The sequence below is a fragment of the Astatotilapia calliptera genome, chromosome 20 (assembly GCF_900246225.1).
Source record: "Astatotilapia calliptera chromosome 20, fAstCal1.2, whole genome shotgun sequence".
In the NCBI taxonomy this organism is placed as follows: Eukaryota; Metazoa; Chordata; class Actinopteri; order Cichliformes; family Cichlidae; genus Astatotilapia; species Astatotilapia calliptera.
The window spans coordinates 10,712,010-10,720,546 of NC_039321.1; the positions used below are offsets into that span (position 1 = coordinate 10,712,010).

Here is an 8,537-nt window from a genome sequence, read left to right on the forward strand (position 1 = left end):
GGGCCATCTGATCTCAGGAATTCGCATGATAAGGTGGGGCCAGGTTTCACAATGAACTCACCCGAAACTCTGGCTGATTGGGACCCACACCCAGTTTCACACCTTGGCTCAGGCGATTAGAGGATCATCAGGGGGTCCTTTTGTCCCTCTGTGGGGGGATACTCCCACTAGGTTTATATCTGGGACTCTGCACCATTTGACCTTAGAACTGAAGAAGCTTCTCGGATGAGAGGTGAAACGTCTTCAAGTAACTTAAAGAAGTCCAGACGCTTTTCTTTGCAAGCTCCTTTGACTACGATGACCTGGATGACTGAGAACCTTCACAGACTTAAACATATTATATTCAGAGATTCTAATAGAAGCTAATCTGAATGTTTCATTCAATAGCATGTCATGTCAACACCACACACTTTACTGATCCAGCACCTGGCATTCACTAGCTTTGGCCAGTAGCTTGTAAGTGAACTCCAGCCACAAAACAAAGGAATATTGAAATTTTCTAACACAAACATGTTATACAAACATATGTGGTCTGATACATGTGTTATAAAGATTCTTCTCAACTTAGTGACTGCAGTGCACCTGGTTTGCTAGTAAGTTGGAGCACAACCATCTAAATTGTGCCAACAGCTTTTGTGACTGTCCTGTGACACTGTGCAGCCTCTCTTAAACACAGTCCTTGTAATCTCTCGTTTCCCAAAAACTATACATGTCATGGTCCCCGTGCCTGCCCAGCCGGCCTCACAAGGCTACACTTGTGTTTTTTCTCTCTTTCTCCCCCTATCTCTCTGCCTGGGCGGAGCTCACAGCTGGCTCCCGCCCTTGGCTCTCACAGCTGTTGGCGATCAGCTGATTATCCGTCTTCTATTTGAGGCTGGGTCACAGATCCTCTCATCGCGGGATGATTGCGCTACTGACGTTAGTCTACCTTTCCAGCTCCCGTGGTCTTACACCTTTATGCCTTCGTGATTTGTGATTGATGTCTCCCTTTCCCTGTTCCAGCTTATCTTCCCGGACCTGTGACCTCCCCGCGGTACGAACGTGTGTGAGGACGTGAGCGAGCGTGAGAGAGAGAGAGCCTTCCCCTAATCCCCTGGAACCCTGAATTTCCCGTCACTGTATATATTATTGCACGGGTGTGTAAATAAATCGTGTTCTGAGACATCAACCTGCTCTGCGCTTGAGTCCCTGCTTTCAGCTCGTGACAGAATCATCCCGCCAGGAAATGGACTCAGCAGACTCGGCGGCCTCCACTCCCACTCTCGCCACCCTGGCCGCAATGCTGGAGCGACACGAACAGATGTTTGTTCATCTCCGTGGCGAGCTCGCTGCTCTCACGCAGGCTGTGGCCCAACGAACACCCCTGCCGGCAATTCCACCTGCCGCCGCTCCTCTCCAGGAATCCTCGGCCTCAGCAGTAAGTGCCACACCTCCTGCTTCTTCACTTTCCCAAGCTAACAGATTTCTACCCACACCGAAAGCTTTCTCCGGAGAAATTGATAAATGTGCTGGCTTCCTCACTCAATGTGCCCTTCAGTTTCGTCAGCAACCGCAAGCTTTTGCTAACGATGGTGCTAAGATTGCATATATAGTTCAACTACTCCAGGATCGGGCTCTGATTTGGGCTCAAGCTGTGCTTCACGCCAACCCTGACATAACGTATTCTGACTTTTTGGATAAGTTCAAAGGCGTCTTCGATAGAAAATCCACCACGCTCACAGCCGGCCAGCGCCTGCTCGCGCTCAAACAAGGCAAGCGGAGTTTGGCTGATTTCTCTATTGACTTCTTCACCTTAGCTGAACAGACAGAGTGGGGGGAGGAGGCTTTAAAAAGTACTTTGCTTTCTAATGTTAACGAAGACATAAAGAAAGAACTGATGCTTCGTGAACTGCCTTCTTCCCTAGACGCGCTTATGACCCTGTGCGTTCGGCTGGATGACAGAGTACGTGCACACCGGAGCGCGCACACACGGACGGGACAGGAATCACTGGATTATCACGGGGCCTCTCCAGCCGGCCGCGGGCCGCGCGACTCTGACGCCGGTGACGAGGAGGAGCCCATGCAGCTTGGACACTCGCGGCTAACGCCTGCAGAGCGCCAGCGCCGTCTGGCCGCCGGTGAGTGCGTCTATTGTGGCCGTAAGGGTCACTCTGTCTCCTCGTGCCCGACGCTGGCAAAAGGGCGCGCTCGCCAGTGATTGAGAGGGTGCTGGTGGGCGATCTGTCTAGTAAAAACCCTCTCCCCAGACTTCTCTTACCGGCCAAACTTCAAGTACAATCTGTTTTTCACTCTCTTTCAGTACTCATTGACTCTGGGGCTGAGCAGAACTTTATTGACACCTCGCTCGCCGCCAAGCTGAACATCGCTTTGGAGCCCTTGTCACGCCCTCTCCGCGTGCACGCGCTCTCTGGTCACCGCCTGCCCGATATCACTCATGTCTCGGAATTCCTTTCGTTGTCTCTCTCGGGCAATCACACGGAGAGGATTTGTTTTTTTGCATTCACGGCTCCACTCACTCCGCTGGTTCTCGGTCACCCCTGGCTTGTGCTCCATAACCCGCACATTGACTGGGAGAAGGGTGACGTCCTGGGTTGGAGTGTTAATTGTCACATGTCCTGCCTTCGGGCGGCCACAGCGCCCATTCCGCTTCTGCCCCCTGGTTCGCCGTCCGACCCCCCAGATCTTTCGGCGGTTCCGCGGGTCTATCATGACTTGCGTGGCGTGTTCTGCAAGGATCGGGCGCGGTCCCTTCCCCCCCACCGCCCGTATGACTGTGCTATCGATCTCCTTCCGGGGGCTCCGTTGCCGTCTAGCCGCCTGTACAGCCTCTCCCAGCCGGAGCGGGTCGCTATGGAGCGTTACATCTCTGAGTCGCTCGCTACGGGCTTGATCCGTCCCTCCTCCTCCCCGGTTGCGGCTGGGTTCTTCTTCGTGGACAAGAAGGACGGTTCGTTGCGCCCGTGTATCGACTTTCGCGGCCTTAACCTGATCACTGTCAAGAACAAGTATCCTTTGCCGCTGCTTTCCTCTGCTTTTGAGCTGCTCCAGGGCATGACTGTTTTTACTAAGCTGGACCTGCGCACCGCCTACCACCTGGTTCGCATCCGGGAGGGGGATGAGTGGAAGACGGCCTTCAATACTCACCAGGGGCACTTTGAGTACCTTGTTATGCCCTTCGGCCTCACCAACGCTCCCGCTGTTTTTCAGACCATGGTGAACGAGGTGCTTCGTGACTTTGTTAATCGCTGTGTCTTTGTGTACTTGGATGATATCCTCATTTTTTCTAAGTCACTCGCGGAGCATCAGGTGCATGTGAGACAGGTCCTGCAACGCCTCTTGGAGAACCGGCTGTTTGTGAAGGGGGAGAAGTGTGTGTTCCACGCGCCTGCGGTGGCTTTCCTGGGCTATATAGTTGAGAACGGAAGTCTACGTACCGACCCTGGGAAGGTGCGTGCGGTGGTTGAATGGCCAGTCCCTCCTAATCGCCGCCAACTGCAACGTTTTCTGGGATTCGCTAATTTCTACAGGAGATTCATTCGCGATTTCAGTAAGATCTCTCTCCCTCTCACTAGACTCACCTCTCCGAAGGTTCCTTTTCTGTGGGACCCTGCCGCTCAGCGAGCCTTCGTCCAGCTCAAGGAGAGGTTTTCCTCAGCGCCCATCCTCCGGCAGCCGGACCTCACAAGGCAGTTCGTGGTGGAGGTCGACGCTTCTGACTCTGGGGTGGGGGCGGTTCTCTCACAACAGGAGGACGGTAAGCTTCACCCATGTGCTTTCTTCTCTCGCCGTCTCTCACCCGCAGAAAGCAATTACAACGTCGGGGATCGGGAACTCTTGGCCATAAAACTCGCCTTGGAGGAATGGAGACATTGGCTGGAGGGGGCTGCTCACCCATTCATTGTTTGGACGGATCACAAGAACCTGGAGTACATCCGTTCGGCCAGACGCCTCAGTTCTCGGCAAGCCAGGTGGGCATTGTTCTTCGCTCGCTTTGATTTCACCATCACCTACAGGCCCGGATCTCGCAACGTGAAACTGGATGCCCTGTCCCGGCAGTTTTCCACCACGGAGGAGGAGTCGGTACCCGAACCAGTTCTGCCGGCGGCCTGGGTGGTTGGAGCCGTTTCCTGGGAGATTGAATCCCTCATTCAGGAGGCACAAGAGACTGAACCAGATCCTGGGACCGGCCCAACGGGCCGCCTCTTCGTCCCCTCGGCGGTCCGCTCCCAGGTACTCCAGTGGGCTCACACTGCCCGTTTCTCATGCCACCCCGGGGTCTTCCGTACCCTGTCCTTCCTTCGACGCTACTTCTGGTGGCCCACCATGGCGAGGGACGCCAGGGAGTTTGTGACCGCCTGCCCCGCCTGCGCCCAGAACAAGCGGTCAAACCAACCTCCGTCGGGCCATCTTCTACCTCTCCCTACGCCGGCTCGACCATGGTCACACATCGTGCTGGACTTCATCACTGGACTGCCTCCTTCTGCAGGTTACACCGCCATACTAACTATCATCGACCGTTTCTCTAAGGCCGCACACTTTGTCGCCCTTCCTAAACTCCCTACGGCTCTGGAGACGGCTCGGCTCCTCGCCTCACATGTGTTCAGGCTCCACGGGATCCCCGAGGACATTGTCTCGGACAGGGGACCACAGTTCACTTCCCGAGTATGGAAGGAGTTTTGCACCGCATTGGGGTCCAAGGTCAGCCTCTCTTCTGGTTTCCACCCACAGAGCAACGGACAGTCCGAACGGGCTAACCAGGAGTTGGAAGCTGCCCTCCGGTGTGTTGCCTCCCACAATCAATCGACCTGGAGTGAACAGCTGCCATGGATCGAGTACGCCCACAACAGCCACGCCTCCGCCGCCACGGGCAGGTCACCCTTTGAGGCATCCCTGGGCTACCAACCACCCCTGCTCCCAGCTGTCGAAGGTGCGCACTCTGTCCCCTCTGTTCAGGCTCACCTCCGCAGGTGCCGCCAGGCCTGGCGTGCTACTCGGGCCGCTCTACTCCGCACTAAGGAGCGCAACAAAGCCCTCGCTGACCGTCACCGGACGCCGGCCCCTGAATACTCCATCGGTCAACAGGTATGGCTGTCTACCCGTTTTGTGCCGTTGCGGACGGAGTCTAAGAAGCTGTCACCTCAGTTCATTGGCCCCTTTCCCATAGACTCCATTGTCAACCCTGTGTCCGTTCGCCTCAAGCTGCCTCGTACCATGCGGATTCACAATGTTTTCCATGTGTCCCAGGTCAAGCCGGTGCTCTCCAGCCCGCTGTGTCCTCCTGCCAGGCCCCCGCCGCCCCCCCGGCTTGTGGGTGGTCAGCTGGTCTATGACAATACAAAGGTTTCTGGCGTCTCTAAATCTCAGCTGTGGCAAAGGGGCTAACAACATATGGGCTTGATCTCTCTGAACAATAATAATTATTACCTAAACTCCACTCCTGCATGACCATCACTAGGGATCGGAAATCAGATACAATGTGAACTGCTATAAATGTCTGTTATGTTTTGCATTATGGATGATTTTTCCAACAGTAACCAGCGGGGATGAGTAGCATAGTGAAATCTATGCAATTTTTAAAAACATATAGTATTTGTGTCTTAGGTGTGTGAAGGTTCTCAGTCATCCAGGTCATCGTAGTCTATGGAGCTTGGAAAGAAAAGCGTCTGGACTTCTTTAAGTTGCTTGAAGACGTTTCACCTCTCATCTGAGAAGCTTCTTCACTTATGAGGTCAAATGGTGGAGAGTCCCAGAATTTAGCCCTGTGGGAGTGTCCCCCCAAGAGGGACAATGGACCTCCTAATGATCCTCTACCTAATCACATGAGCCAAGGTGTGAAAATAGGTGTAGGTCACAATCAGCCAAGGTTTCAGTTGAGCTCATTGTGAAACCCAGCCCAACCCTATCATGTGATTTCCTGAGGTCAGATGGCCCACGATGTGAGTGAGCGTTAAGGCGCCTGGAATGGGATCCCTTCCCAGACGCCCACTGAACAATGATTGTGACCTACACCAGTTTTTACCTAATGTGATTAGGTAGAGGATCATTTGACACTAGAACTGAGGAAGCTTCTCGGATAAGAGGGGAAATGTCTTCAAGGACCTTAAAGAAGTCCAGACACTTTTCTTTTCGAGCTCGTTAGACTATTTGTGTCATTGTTCCATCTTATCTTTTAAGAGCTGTTACTTAAAAATAACACACAAAGAGAAAATAAACTTTATTTTGAATTGATCAGAAACCAGCAGTAAACACATAAAGATGAAACAGCAGAAAGATTCTGTTATCCTTTGGTAAAATTTTCATCTAGAACTGTTATATAATAAATAATGATTTTTCACACAATGAGCAAATCACAACAGTAGCCTTTATCTAAACGTTTGAGCCAAGTTGAGCTATATAGTTTGATTATAGTGACAATGTGTGATAAATAGTATAAATAACTAATAATAAATATAAACAATATAATCACCAACCTCTTTAGTTCATCGATTTACCTGTTTTTAAATCTCTGCAGTAACACAAAAAAACAAATTTCTCAGTGTTTCCCATCTTCATTTCATGGAGTTGCTCTGTCTCGATCCTGTAGATATATAAGGACACAGACAAGTTCATTAGTACAACCAAAAGGTCAAAAGTGTAATGCTAACTCGAGGCTCTGACAGGATATGCAGGTTTAACTGCAGCTTTCTTCTTTATTTTCTCATTACATTGCTTGTAACATGGTAATGCCTCCCACTGCCATCAAACAGAACAAAGTGTTACCTCAGTTAGAAAGTCATTTTCGTGACACCAGCTTTGAAAGCAGAACTTAGCATCTCTCAGACTCGCTGAGTTCTTACAGTAAACTCTGAGGATCTTCTCAGCAAAGCACACTGGGAGAAGCTTGGACACCTGACAACACGGACAGTAACATAAAAGCTGTTTTACAGAGACATCTACAGAAAGAACACATGGCTCCCCGGCCTGAAGCGGGCGATGAGGGTATGTGGCAGGGCGTGTTCTGCGATGCCGCTGCAGGTTTGGTGGTGGTGATGTGTATGGCTGGCAGCAGGAAAGCTGCAGCCGTTGAATGTACTATTACAGCAACCGTGCGATTATTGTAAGAATAAATGATGCTGCGAAGCATGAAAATGCCATTGGGTCTGCTGTGATGGTGATCTTTTTTCTTTTTTTTAAAATCTTAAGTGCACGCAAACCAGTAAATTAATTAAAACAAATACTGTTGATAAACTTTAATACAAAAATTACAATTAAAATTCTCAACAACAAAAACAACTGGTAAAAATATAATTAATATGTAAACAACTTAACAACCCCCAAAGTGTCAAAGTCACGTCACGTGACAGAGCAACACCAAAACATAAGAGGGGGGGAGAGGGAGCAAAGTGTGCCTGCTCGTCACTGAAACAGGAGCGGAGAGTCCAGCGACCTGGCTGTTTCGTCTTTGCCGAAAGCACAGCATTGCAAACGAGCAGAACTCAAAGTAAAGAATCGATCACACCAGGCTAGTATCGATCTGATACCGATGCCGACTTGTTATCGATACTATCGATATTTGGATCGATCCGCCCACCACTGCTGTCAGTCAAACTCGTGCCGTGTCTCCTGTACTGTACAGAATGCATCCAGCTTGTCAAATTTACATAAATCTTCGCTAGCAGAAGACAACAAACACAACGGTGTTGACATCAAAGCCACCTGCCGGTACTCCCTCTGTGACCAGGTTAGCAACGTGAGCTCATCCATCTTATTGGCCAAAGATTTCACGTTTCCAATGATTACAGAAGGGAGAGATGGTCTATAACGTCTCCTTCTCGGGCGATAGCACTCCCTCCTAACATGAAAAAAGTGGAAAAAAACAGACAAAAACGACCAAGACTAGCACAAGACGGTAGAACATGATTGCAGAGTCTAATTGCTAATACTTTAATTATAAAAAATTGCGAGAAAATAAAGATGAGAAAGAAAGAAACTCAGAATGAGCGGAGCTGCTGTAACAGGCTGCCACACACGGGGGTCCTGGAAGTATAATTAAGTATAACTGAGTACAAAACAAAGAAATACTTACAGAACAATCACTCAAGGATCTTCGTGTTGTGTTAACCAGTGGGTCCAATTCATCTACTGCATTTCTGTTTGAGTTCATGGATTATTTATGTCCAACTTCGTTCCGTTTTGTTTTACCAAATGTTTGAGTTCATACACGTGTTTTTAACAAGTCATATGTACTGCATTTTTCGCACTTTAAGGCGCACTTATAATCCGTTAATTTTCTCAAAAATCAACAGTTTCCCTTATAATCCGGTGCTCCTTGTGTATGAATTCTGGTTATCCTTACTGATCTCGAACCGATTTTATGTGGTACACAATGCTCAAATATCTGTCAAAAAATGTTTTAGTACGACTTTGGTAAGCTACGAAGCCGTACCTCTTGATGGATTGTCGGAGCATTACGGCTGCCGTAGTCACGAGCCTTGCGGAGTAATCTGGGTCCAAAAATCCATCCTCTTCAGGTCCCAAAGTCAAACGGACACTGCGGC

The 8,537-nt window shown here is 49.9% G+C and overlaps 1 long non-coding RNA gene across 1 annotated transcript; it reads left to right on the forward strand.

Moving 5' to 3' along the window:
• Window positions 1–610: 610 nt before the first annotated feature.
• LOC113013972 (uncharacterized) lies at window positions 611–1,168 on the forward strand. The gene is made up of 2 exons (XR_003270899.1): window positions 611–918; window positions 1,003–1,168. It is a non-coding gene; the product is annotated as an uncharacterized LOC113013972 (long non-coding RNA).
• The last annotated feature ends 7,369 nt before the right edge of the window (window positions 1,169–8,537 follow it).